The sequence below is a fragment of the Typopeltis vanoorti genome, chromosome 10 (genome assembly GCF_054136105.1).
Source record: "Typopeltis vanoorti isolate ZY-2024b chromosome 10, IOZ_Tvanoo_1.0, whole genome shotgun sequence".
NCBI classification, from domain to species: Eukaryota; Metazoa; Arthropoda; class Arachnida; order Uropygi; family Thelyphonidae; genus Typopeltis; species Typopeltis vanoorti.
The window spans coordinates 126,821,074-126,834,863 of record NC_143558.1 but is presented as its reverse complement, the minus strand read 5'-3'; the positions used below and the strand labels follow the sequence as shown (position 1 = coordinate 126,834,863).

Genomic DNA, 13,790 nt, shown 5'->3' with positions numbered 1-13,790 from the left:
AAATCTGAATAAAAAAGAACAGAAAAACATTTGCATTACAATAAAATACTAAGCATGAAGCCATGTAGTACCTATCTTAAAACTATTGGAATGTGCATATGTATTACTGTAAAGTATACAATTCAGTTATTCTAGGGAAGATTTATTTATTCTATAGAACAATGGATCATTTTACAGTCAAGCCATAAATACTGTTATAACTTCCACGTATCCCCAGGCTGCACACAGAATTGCACAAGCTCAGCTCCATTAGTGGTGCTATGCACAGTAGAGAGAGAGAGAGAGTTGTCTAGCTTTAAGGATTAACATGCAGTAGAGAGATTATGAGAACTGTTTAGCTGTAACAGCACTTCACAAGGTTGGAATGCAAGCCACCTGTTATTTTCAACACAGGAAAAACACTCGGGATCAGTGATCGGGATGATGTTTATGTATCAAACTATTAACCATTATAATGATACAGAAGACTTATTTGACTGCCAAAGAACAGGTCGACCATGCTGCATTAAGACATAACAGCTTGTGAGGGCTGTGAAGGTATGTCACTGCTGTATATCCAACTCAGTTTTCACTATTATAAATAAAAAGTTAGTAGTTACTAAAAAACGACTGATCCTTCACAAAGTCATGCTGACCCTCAGAGTATCATGTTCTTATCCACTCTTTCCTGAATTCTCATTTTGACTAACTTTTCCAGTACTTTTTCCCGCCACTCCTGAAATACTGATCGGTCGATAATTTGCTATCACAGATTTAGATCCTCCTTTATTCAGGAGAATTTTATCCTCTTTCCACTCTCTTGGGACTGCCTAGTTAGAGGCATTACCAGTTCCCCTGCACATTCTCATGAAACACGAGCCAATATCCCATCCAATCTCAACTATATTTGCATTCAGATTCTGAAATATCCTAAGTACCTCCAATTCATCAACCTCTGTTTTTACATCAGTCCTTGTCACCTCTGCCATACAACATTTTCACTTGGATGATATACCCTTGTGAAGTGGTCACTCAAGTAGCTCAACAATTTCATCTGCCTCTGTTACCCCTCTACCATCTGCATTCATTAAAATTATTCTTCCACCTACTTGCCACATAATAATAATAAAAAAAACTCTTTGGGATTTTTTTTTTTACCTGCTCAGCTAATTTCTTCTCATAATCTGATTTTGCCTTCATTAGTATAAACGCAACACAATCTCATTTGACTTGGTTAATTTTAATACAATGGATCCTGTGTGATAATGAACTACAACCTTTGTTCACTATCACACTATCTTCACTATGTAATTTCACCTAGAGTTAAAAAACACTAAGAGCAAAAAAGCAGTACTAGCAACCAAGTCAACTTTATTTTGCTATAGATACTAACAAGCTCTGTAATGAAATCTCTTAGATGATTATAACAATACAACTATGGCTGACAAATATACAAGTACAGGTATCCCTTGCTTAAAGCGGTTTTACTTAATGCGAATTTGATTATTGCGGCAAAATTAATTGTGTCAATCCCTTGACATACGAGGCAAGAGTTTTGATTAACGCGCCTTTAAATTGACCACGCAAAATCATGCTCACACCACAAGGCTGCTAGCTTCGTGGTCATCCAAATTCTCTTAATGATCTGTGTGAGAATGTGAAAGTTTTATTTTCCCCACCAAATACAACATCGTTACAACCTATGGACATGGGAGTCATTGCAACTTTCAAAGCCTATTTTCTTAAAAAGACATTCCCAAAGGCAGTAGAAACAACGAGAGAAAATGCGATTATGCTCCACGAATTTTGAAAAAAATTTAACATTAGACACGCAATTGAGAACATTTGCGACTCGTGGGAGCAAGTGTCTTCTAGTTGCATGAAAGCTGTTTGGAAAATCCCTCTGCAAGAGTGCGCTGATGACTTACGTTGTTTTCAAAATCCTGTGAACAACTTGGTCAAAGAAATCGCTGCAATTGGTGAAGAACTCTGTTTTGATGGTGTTGATGCAGAAGATGTTAAAGAATTATTGCATTCGAATTCAAAAGATTTCAGTGACAACGATGTGCTTGAAAATGAACAATCCACATATGAACACAACGAACAAATGGGATGTGAAGATGAGGTTCCAAAAGAAATAACAGTCAAAGAACTGGATGGAATATTTTGCAGTTTAGAATCACTTAAGCAGCAAGTAATGGATATGGATCCAGATGTTAATCAAAGAATGCTTGTTTGCCGAGATCTCGAGAGTCATTTTGCTTGTTATCATAGAATCTATGCCGATAAGAAAAAAACTAAAACTGTTCAAACGATTCTTTATAATTTCTTTTGATTAAAAAAAATTGCAGTAACTAATGTAGGTACAAGTATTTATTAAACATTTAGTTTGCATTCCTTTTTCATCTTTTCTAAAAGAGTATCATATAAAACGAACTATTAGTACAGTAATCGATCAAGGACGAATTGTACTTTTTACCACTGATTATTAGATTTGATTAATGCGATTTTGATATACGCGGTAATCGAGGGATTAATTAACCATGTTAATCGAGAGATACCTGTATTCACTTATCGATACAGGTAAAATTGATTTACCTGTACTGCTAGGGTAAAATTGATTTATCTCTAGACACAGCACATAATGAACCGTCTATGTGGAGAGGTAACACTTTTCACTAACTTTTTAGATAAAGATTCCAATGTTACCAGCTAAAGGACATAACTAAAATTGACACAATTAATGGCTGATGTTTTCATATTTTTCATAGCAAACATCAAATTCCTGAAATGTACCAGCAAGGGGTGTACAAGATACTATGACAGCACTACATGAAAAGTTTAAATTAATACTAACTCCCTATTCACAATTTTCCTCCAGTTAGTCTGGTAATTATTAATACTCCAATACTGTGATCTTATATTTGGTCTTCAAAGACAGTGCTTCCTAAACTTATGGATGTAAAGCCCTTTTTAAATATTTCACGCCTGCATCGAAAAAAAATCGTAATACAGATATATATTATTATAATATTTATTGTATTTACATTCAATACAATTTATATTCAAGATTTTGCATTTGTAAGCTTTTTTTGTGCTTCTTATCAATACCTTTGAAATGAAACTTATATGAATAAGCATATATTTACTAATATTCATTAAGAGCAGAAATATGCAGGAAGCAAAATTTGTGAACCAACACCACTGTTTAATTTTTTCCATTAAAATATAAAAAATAACAGAAAAGAAATAATAAAAATTAAATACATTTCTTTAAGATTAAAAAAAAAAAAAGGATGACTTAGTCTTAAAACATTTTAAATTTGTTTTCATTATTTCACAGCCCTCTCAACAAAACTTATGGCCCCCAAGGGGGCCTGCATATAATGCACCATGTTGCATTATGTGCTGTGTTTAGAGATAAATCAATTTTACCCCAGTTTGGGAAGCACTGTTCTAAGACACTTTAAATGCATCAATCCAATTAGATCTTAGTCTTACTCTGGGTTTTTTCTTCTGACATCTTGGCATCAAGTATCTCTTCTGCTAATTTGTCTCATTCTATTTGAGTGACCATACCACCTGAGATTACTTTTGCTCACACATTCTTGAATGATGACAATACCAAGTTCCTTCCTAATATTTTCATTTTTAATAAGATCCTGCCTTGATTCTGCTCAGAACTCTTATATCCTGGATCTCCAGTTTTTGATCAAACTTATAGCTAACCAAGCCCTCAGAATCGAAAGTTAAAACTGTTTTGAACTTTATCATACATACAACTGCTTTAATGTTAACCATACAAATTTATCTTCCTACCATACGCGCTCTGCTTATTCTGTTATCTATTTCCATATTCAGTTTGACATCTTTCACTAAATATTGTGCCTAAATTGTCAAAACATTTTGCCTGTTCCATCAATTCCCATTCAGCATGAAGCTAAGGTTTTCAGTGTTCCTGCCTATTTTCAGTGTCATATAAAATCACCAATAATTTATAATTATTGGAGATTTTCCTACTAAATTTTGTATAGCAGTTACTCGATTTAGTTGTGAAATTCTGCAAACTTGTACTGCATTTATTTAAAAGTAGGTGATGTTATTTATAACATCACCTGAATAAAATAAAGAGCCAAGATAAACATCCTCAATTATAATATTAGACAATGTAACTTACCTTCGTATTGTGATCCACAGAAATTAGGAATAACAGCAAAGATCATGTATGCCCTTGTCTCATGCCTGATTTTATATTAAACCATATTCTTTATCTCTTTCATTTCTAATACTAACTTATAATTCAAATACATCCTATGTAGTTTTCAATATAACGTCTCATTTATGCCATATAATTCTAGAATTTTGAAAAGCTTTTCTATTGACATCCTATACATACACCTTTTCCACCATCATCCAATTTCTGATATATAGCCTCTTTGGGTATACAGGATATCATGATAGAATAAAATGAAACTTTACATCATTACCAACTTCCTGCTGACAGTTTTCTTTCAAATTATTCCATTATCCACTAGTATTGTCAGATCTTATATTTCAGTCTCCCATTTCTTAATGAATCAATTTATCTAGATTTTGGTCTTTCTCTGGGTCTTTTTCCTGCCATCTTGGAAAAAAAAAAAAAAAAATACCTGTCTTGCTGATCCCATTCTATTTAAATTGCTATATCACCTGAGATTAGCTCTGCTCAAATATTCCTGAATGCTAACAATGTCACGTTCCTCCCTAATATCCTTGTTTTTAATATAGTGATGCCATTGATACCATTCAGTACCTTAATTTTTATTTATAGGTATTATTCAATCAGGGATTTGCAGGCTTCTACTGGATTTATTTAGAAGAACAACATCGTCTGTATGTAATAGAGAGCTGATATGCATCTTCCTATACTTCCATCAATTTCAACTGCGACTTACAATGCGGAAGAGGATTCATATCCCAACAGTGAAATGTGCAGAAGAATCTTCAGAGGAGAAGACCTCTATAAACAACCTGGGCTCAGCTGGATCCAGCTGTTAGTACAAGGAAAATTAAAGGATTCAATCCTCTGACAAAGGGAAGCAGTTTTGTCAGTACTGACACAAGGTTGAAATCTCATGATGATGGTAAAGCTTGTGATTATAAAATTGCAGATGGCAATACAGTTTATTATGCACGTCTGTAATACTGCGGAGTAGAAAGCAAATGGAGAAACCACTGCTATTCTATTCTCTATAGACTAACCACCATGGCAATCAAATCTACACAAATTACCCCAAGTTCCTGGCATCCCTTAAATGGGAGAGGATGCAAAGAATCTCTGGGCTCAAAATAATGTGTCCACTAAAACTAGGACCCTGGAATGTCAGAACCCTGTATGAAGCAGGTAGGCTAAGTAAAGCTATCCAGGAAATGAAAAGACTTAGAATTGGGATTTTAGGAATGAGTGAAGTTAGGTGGCCAGGATCAAGCAAAACTCATGTTGATGGCATGATAATGTACCACTCTGGAAGTAGTGAAAACAATCATTAAAAGTTGGAATAATAAATTATATATTTAGCGTAATCCTTTATCCAAGTGTCAGCAAACTAAGTTTGCCCCTGAAGAATCTTCAGGACTGGCAAAGGTGGACAAACTTCACATCACTTGCCATAATGCAAAGCACATATCCTTGCGGAGATGTATAATGCTATGCATTATGGGAAGGATCACCACCCAGACTGGTTTCAACCTTTACCTAGGTTTCTTCAGTGGGAGCCAGACCCAGAGGTGATACCAAGGTTGAAGCAATGCAGAAGTACACTTGGATAAAGAATTAAACTAAATATATAATTTATAGTCTAACCAAGTAGAAAAATAGTTCCAACAGAGTTGAAATAATATTAAACAAAGATGCCAATAAGCCACTGATGACTTTCCATCCCCTACTAAGATAGGATGATATTATTAAAACTATGCCCCTACTGCTGACAAGAACAATACCGAGTTTGAAGAATTCGGTATCGTTTAATTAAAGGAACTAATGAAAAATACAAAGAAACATGATATTAACATCATCATGGGTTATTTAACTGCTAAAGTTGTGAAAGGCAGAAGTGGAGATATAGTTGGCAAACATGGACTGGGAACAAGAAATGACAGAGGAGACCATCTTATTCAATTCTACCATGAAGAAGAACTAATAATCACAAATGTAGTTTAAGCTACCACCATGAAGGCTATATACATGGCGACTACAGGATGATAATAATACAAATATTGTCAGAAACCAAATTGATTACTTGCTAATTAATCAATGATTTTGAAGTCCCATAAAGTGTAAAAAAAAAAAAAACCTATCATAGTGCAGATATTGCTTCTGATCATAATCTACTGGTGATAAAACTTAGACTGAAAGCTATACTTAAGGAACATCAACAAAAAAAGATTTGATCTAGGAAATTTAAAAACCGAGATAAGAAACAAATTGAGTCAAGATCTGAATCAAGAGATAGCACTTATCAAGAATGATGGCATCATGAGGGTTGATGAATCATTGGACAAATTAAAATCTGTCTTTATAGAGAAATGTGCTAATACTTTGTGTCCTGATAGAGCAGTAAAAAATAAAGATTGGATAACTGATGAAATTTTTTCTCTCATATAAAAATCATAGTCCAACAAAACAAAGAGATTCAGAAAATTATTAAACACAAGATCAAAGAAGCAAAAGAAATCTGGATGAATGAAAAATGTAAACAAATAAAATTGCTACAGGAAAACCATGACAGTTTTAATCTACACAAAAGCTGAAAGAGACTTCAGGTATGAGGGTGGTCTGAAAAGTTCTCTACCCAACAATGGAAAAACAAATTTATAATTTCAAAATTATTTTTATTTTTCAACATAATCTCCCTTAAGACTAATATGTTTATTTAGTTATTGGGAAGAGATAGAAGTCAGAAGGAGCCAAATCTGGTGAACAGGGTATATATTCCAATAATTCATAGTGCAGATCCCTTAATTTTCCCATTGCCAAAACACCTTTGTGTAGGCAAGTGCATTATCCTGATGAAAGATATTTTTTTCCTTCTCAAAACCCAGTCTTTTCTCGCAAATTTTTTCATCTAGTCTGGTTAAAAGATCGGAATAATATTCCCCAGTTATTGTTTTACCTTTTTCAAGATAATTAATAAACAAAATGCCTTTAGCATCCTAAAACACGGATACCATGACCTTTCCTGCTGATGGAACTGACTTTTTCTTCAACAACTGACTTCTGTCCACTGTTTTGACTGCTGTTTGGATTCTGGTGTGTAATGGTGAATCCAAGTCTCATCCATAGTAATAAATTGATGCACAAAATAAGTTTTATTCTTGTTAAAAACACTCCAAGCACTGTTCAGAGATTTTCATGTGAGTGCATTTTTGATCTGCGCAGCACCCATCTAGCGCAAAGCTTTTTCATTTGCAATTCTTCATGCAAAATATATCCTGCATGTTCTTTTGAGATGCCTATGGTCTCAGCAATTTCACGCACTTTGACTCAACAGTCATCCAATACCATATCATGCACTTGATCAACGATTTCTGGTGTCGGTACACTTTTGGGATGTCCTTCACGTGGATCATCTTCAAGGCTGATAAGGCCACGTTTAAACTTGGCAGCACATTTTTTTAATTGTCAAACATGAAGAGTGCTCACAAACTTCAAATGAATTTCTTTTGGCATTAAACCTTCTTTTACAAAGAATTTTATAACTGCACGATACTCAATTTTATCAATTTCAATATCCTTTATCCATGTAGTGTGAAGTAACTTCAAGACTGAGCTACTTGTATATCAAAGCTGATGACTTCACATCAGTTGTCTTAGTATCCCACAATACAATGTACATATCCTTCACATATATGTATAATGCTAGGCATTGTGGGAAAAGGCCACTACCCAGATCAGTTTCATCCTTTATTGATTTCTCACTGGTGGTAGCCAGACTCAAAAGTGAAAACAAGGTTGAAATAATGCAAAAGTCATATTTCCATAACACTATGGATTAGAGATAGATGTTAAAATTTTTTTCACTTGTTTGCACTCTTGGTTTCATCCTTTATCCAAGTGTAATCAAACAAAGTTTACACATTAAGTAACTTCTCAATTAGGCAACTTGTATATAAAGACTGATGACTGCACATCAATTGTCTTGATATCTCACAATGCAACGAACATATATTTGGGTCTAGCTCCCACTGATGAGACGTCAAAGTAGAAACCGGTTTAGATAGTGGCACTTTACCATAATGCATAGTATTATACACGTCTGGTAAAGGATGTGTGTGTTTCATTGTGGGATACTAAGGCAATTGATGTCATTCTTGTAATTTCATGTGCAAACTCTGTTTGCTTACACTTGGATAAAGGATGAAATCAAGAATATAATTTCTTGGCATCTTTAATTTATGCTTAGCCATATGTTTAATCAGGTAAAGCAATGTGTGTGTAACTGGATAATAATGAATGCAGCTCTTCCAAACAAAGAGGTGGGCTTTCAGGTAAATAATCTTGTGTGTTCATAAACATGACAGTGAGTCACAGGATTCAATCTAATAGTAATGATGACAGTATTTTTTTTTTTTTCTTTTATGGTATATCATGTGGAATTATTTCTATGTTAAATCATCACCATATCAAATCTCTAATATTTCTTTCAAGGGAAGTACAGAATAGTATGACAGCAATAAAGTCATGTACGAACTGTAATTCAATAATTTTCCTCCAAATTAATCTTATTTGTCAGTATTTTAACATTGCCAGATCTCATATTTTGTTCTTCTAAGGCACTTCTAATTGCAATCTACCTACTGGTAGATTCTTTCCTGCCATCTTGGCATTAAACCTCTATTGTGCTAACCTCTCCTCTGAAGGAATAGATGACACCAAGCAGAGACAATAAATAGTTAATTTGCATAAGATGAGACTATATCCAAATCAGCACAGATTTGGTTACCAGGATTTCTGATTGATAAAACACTAGAAATTCAGAAGTGGGTATAAAGGGTTATGCAGATGTAAAGGTTGCTTGCTAAAAATTACATTTTCCCCAGTTTATAACTTGTGAACATGTAGAAAATGAATGAATAAGCAACTGACATGAGCTTATCATATACATATCAGGTGTGAAGAAAGGATTATTAAAGTACAAGTGGAAGAAGAAAAATGCTATCATTAACTGTATGAGGTTAGCCAGAGTAGTAGTAAATATGATAACTGAAGCAGATAACTACTTATATGAATAATTTCATACAGTGTAGCATATGCAAAATGTATTTATTTGCAAATGTGAGTCACAATTTGTGGAAGAAATAAAATGATGTGATTATCTGTCAGATGTATATTTTGATTAGACAGATAGATGAAAGTGAAATGTTGAATACAAGTGAAATTCCAAACAAAGGTTCAGTGAGATGACTTGGAGAAGCAATCTCATTCTATTTTTGTATAAAAACAGAATGACAAAAATGCATAATAGTGTGTGAAAAGTGATAGTAGAAAAAAAAAATTATGTTAGAAATCAAGGATCCTGATAAGAGCTTCACAATGCTAGACAGGGCCATCGAGAGACTGGAAAAGTGATTTGCAAATAGCAAGATATGTAAGAAAGGAGACAATGCAAGTAAAAACAGGTGAGAAAAGACATGGTGATGTATAGCAATTCCATGTACATTAGGGATATACTAGACAAATAACGAGCAACAAAAAGTGTTGTCTGGGTGCAAAGATTTATGATTATGACTAAAGCTAGCAAGCAGAATAAAAATGTATGGCTGTATTGGTCAGGAGGAGTAACTTGAAAGGAGATAAGTATGGTAAAAGATATCAATGATGCAAAAAAGAGCAAAGATTATGAGTATTTCCATAATATTATGGGAATGAAATGAGGAGAACTGCAAATGATGCAAGGTGAAGAGTATGCAGGAGGAATGGAATGCAATATGTTAATATGAATTTATGATTTTGATGGTCAGAAAGATTCCTACTTACGGGATGGCGTTTGTGTTAGGTAATTGAAGAAATCGTTCAGTGAAAGAGTGAATATAAACAGTCACAGAAGCTATGTGTTAGAGTAGCTGAATGAGAGCTGATGCACTTATCAAATTATGGGAATGAAAGTGTAATTGTAATGAGAGAGAGAAAGAGAGGAACTATGGAAAGGGAAACAAAGAATGGGGAGCCTAGTAGTGAAACAGAAAAAATGATAACTGCTGCAATGGAGAAGGTAAATTGCTTTTGGAATCCACTCAGCTACTTATCTGAAGTGATAGATTTTAAGGGTTACTTGAATACTATATACTTTTGAATATGATGAATGGTTATCATGAATGTTTATTATTATTATGGGAAGACTTTGGCAAGAACATAGAAAATAAATATCGAGAAGGTGGCAAAATATTCTGGAGTTTGTTGAAGAAGCTTAGAAATGGAGAAAAGAGTGCTATAAAAGGAATTAGAGATAATAAAGGTGACATGAAAATGGGAGAAAAAGATATCCTTGAAGTATGGAGTAATTACTTCGAAAAATTGCTAAATGAAACAAGCAGATATAGCACAGTAGTAAAAAACACTCAACAGCATACAGTCAGGAATACATATCCATACAAAAAAAAAAAAAAAAAAAGCCATCAAAGGCTTGAAATGTGGAAAGGCAGGAGTAGATGATATTCGACCAGAAATGCTGAAGTATGGTGGTATAAAAGTCTTACAGTGGCTGCACTGCATAGTTCAGATGGCCTGGACAGAGGGACGAATTCCTGATGATTGGAGTAGAGTTCTCATAGTACCCATATATAAAAAGAGAAATAAAACTGAATGTGAAAATTACAGAGATATTTTCCTACTGAGTGTTCCTGATAAGATTTATGCAAGTATACTTAAGAAACGATTGAGAAGAATAATTGTGGAAGAAAAGTTTGGTGAAGAACAAGCTGCATTCAGGCCAAATAGAGGCTGTCAGGATCAGATCTTCACTTTACGACAAATAGTTGAGAAATCATGGGAATATAACAAAGATTTGTATTTAGGTTTTGTTGATCTGGAAAAGGCATACAAAAAGGTGCCAAGAGAAAAGCTATTCAATACACTACAGTTATGAGGTGTCAATGCAGCATTATATCAAGCAATATTTAGTCTTTATTTCAGTTGTAAGTCAGCAGTTAGAATTGAAGGAAGTACAGGAAGATGGTTTAATGTTAAATCTGGTGTGAGACAAGGATGTACATTATCCCCTCTGTTATTCATTATCTATATCAGGCATGAGCAACCTTTCCTAGTTCGGGGGCCAAATTATCATTCTGTCTCCAAGTCAAGGGCCTGACCAAATTATTAAATAAAATAAATTAATATTAAATGAGTTAAAACAAGTTGCCGCTTGACATTTCATTTATTTATAATATGCTTTGGTATAAAGCTCTACATAAATTTTATAATATAATGAACGCCATAACAATTTAATGTGAAGATTGGCATTGTACTTCAACTACGAGACTATCAATATTGACGTTAATATTACGAAAGGATAATCACATAGAATTTGAGGTTTTCGTCTGTTATTCTTGTCCAACTTTTTGATTTATTGTATTTTATCCTCGAAAAAAACTGTTCACACATATATGTGCTGCCGAAAAGACAAATGATTTTTCTTGAAAAGGTGCGTAAATTTGTATATTTTTTTTCCATCAAATAAAATTTATAAAAATCCGTCAAAGCGATGTTGTTAAATTGTGATTTTAGCACTAAATCCACCTGAAGTTCAATAAGTTCCATCTGTAAGTTTTCTGGCACATTATTTACATCAGATCCATCAGACGAGCAAATATAGCGAATGTGGAGTCTTTGTTTTTGAAGTCGGCAAACCTTGTATCAAACTGCTCTATTAGTGCCTTTAGTTCATCTCCATAACAATTATAAGGAATATTTTATATTCCTTATAATTATAAGGAATATTTATCTACAAGGAATGCTAAATCACACACCCACTCATCATCTTTTACTTGGTTAATTGTGTTTCCTTTTTTTATGTCCATAAAATCTGCAATGTCTTGTCTCAGATCATAAAATCGTTTTAACATTTTACCTTTACTCGACCACCTCACTTCACTATAATAAGACAATAATCCGAAAATAAGTCTGCCAAATACTCCTTAAATTGGTGGCGATTTAGTGCACGTGACTTAATAAAGTTAATACTGGCTACTACAACTTCCATAATATTTGTGAATTTAATCGATTTTGCACACAGATTTTGTTGGTGGATAATGCAGTAAAAATTTGTTAAATTTTCGGGATGGATCTGTAGTTCTATTGCTCTATCATGACCTATTCCAATAAATCTCTTCTGTGCACCAACCATTGCAGAGGCTCCATCAGTGCATATGCCAGTTAGTGAACTCCATTTAAGCCAAAATCTCTCGAAGACTGTGTTGACTATTTCAAATATATCTTCACCGGTAGTTGTTCCTTTTAACGGCCAAAGCACCAATAATTCTTCTGAAATGTTGAAATCCGCATCAACTCCTCAAATAAATATTGCTAGTTCTGCTGTATTGGAGGCATCGGTGCTGTCATCCAAAGCAATTGAAAATGCTTCCAATCTAGCAATCTTCTCTTTTAAACTTTTTTTGATATCATCAGCCATAATTTCTATCCGTCGGACAACAGTACGTCTCGACAAACGAATATTCTTGAATTCGTTTTTCTTTTCAAGACATATTATACTTGCAATCCAGCAGACATTCTTTGATAAATTCTCCTTTACCAAATGACCAGAAGGATTAGCGATTTTTTCGCTTATCACAAAGCTGGCTTTGACAATGCTGTGGTGCTGTGTTCTTTGCTTGTTGAACATTTGCTGCTGGGTGTCCAAGTTCTTCAACTTCTGTATTTCATCTTTTCGTAGTTGTCCATCAATTTTTGGGTGATCCATATGTCTCGAAGTAAAACGTCTCTTCAAGTTGTATTCTTTGTTGACGGATACGGATTCGTTGCACAGCAAACATACAGGCAAACCTTTATTCAGAACAAAATAATAATCCTCCATCCAGTTGTCTTGAAATTGACGATTCTCTGCATCTACTTTTCTTTTTTTTGCAATAACCCCTGACATTGTCCCAAATTTATAAGCAATATTCAGAACTGTCAAACAAAACTGTCTTCTACACTGCAGGCACTGAACAGAACATACAACATCAATGCAGGCACCGAACAGAACATAACATCAATGCAGACACTGAACAAAGCACAACACCAATGCAAGTAACGAACTGGCACGTTGTAACGCGTTCACACACGCCGCTAGTCAAAATGAGAATGAGACCTTGGTTGGAGAAAACAGTGTGTTTTGTGCAAGTCATATGACGTCAGCTTAATGCGAGTTAGTAGAACACACCATGTTTTCTCCCACCATGAATCATACAAACTTCGCTGAAATAGATTAGAGCCAGGGATTGCCCATATGTGATCTATATGGATCACATTATGAAGGAAAGTGGTATTAAACATGATATCAAAATTGGAGATGTTAATGTCAGCTCTTTGCTTTATGAGGAAGATGTTATACTTCTAAATATATCCGCTACAAGTCTGCAAGATTCCCTGACTAAATTGAATGACTGTTGTAATAGATATGGTATGAAGATCAGCAATAAAAAGACAAAGACAATGAAAATGGACAGAATCGTTGAAAATGTCAACTGCGTTGTGAACGGAGAACCTGTGGAACAAGTAAAATATTTCAGCTACTTAGGCACGATTTTTAGTGAAGATGGTAAATTAAATATGTAAA

The 13,790-nt window shown here is 34.2% G+C and overlaps 1 protein-coding gene across 3 annotated transcripts in view; it reads right to left on the bottom strand.

Moving 5' to 3' along the window:
• The window catches only part of LOC150102778 (ecdysteroid-phosphate phosphatase-like), a 393,004-nt gene that overhangs the window by 358,881 nt on the left and 20,333 nt on the right, over positions 1-13,790 (bottom strand). The window lies entirely within an intron of this gene.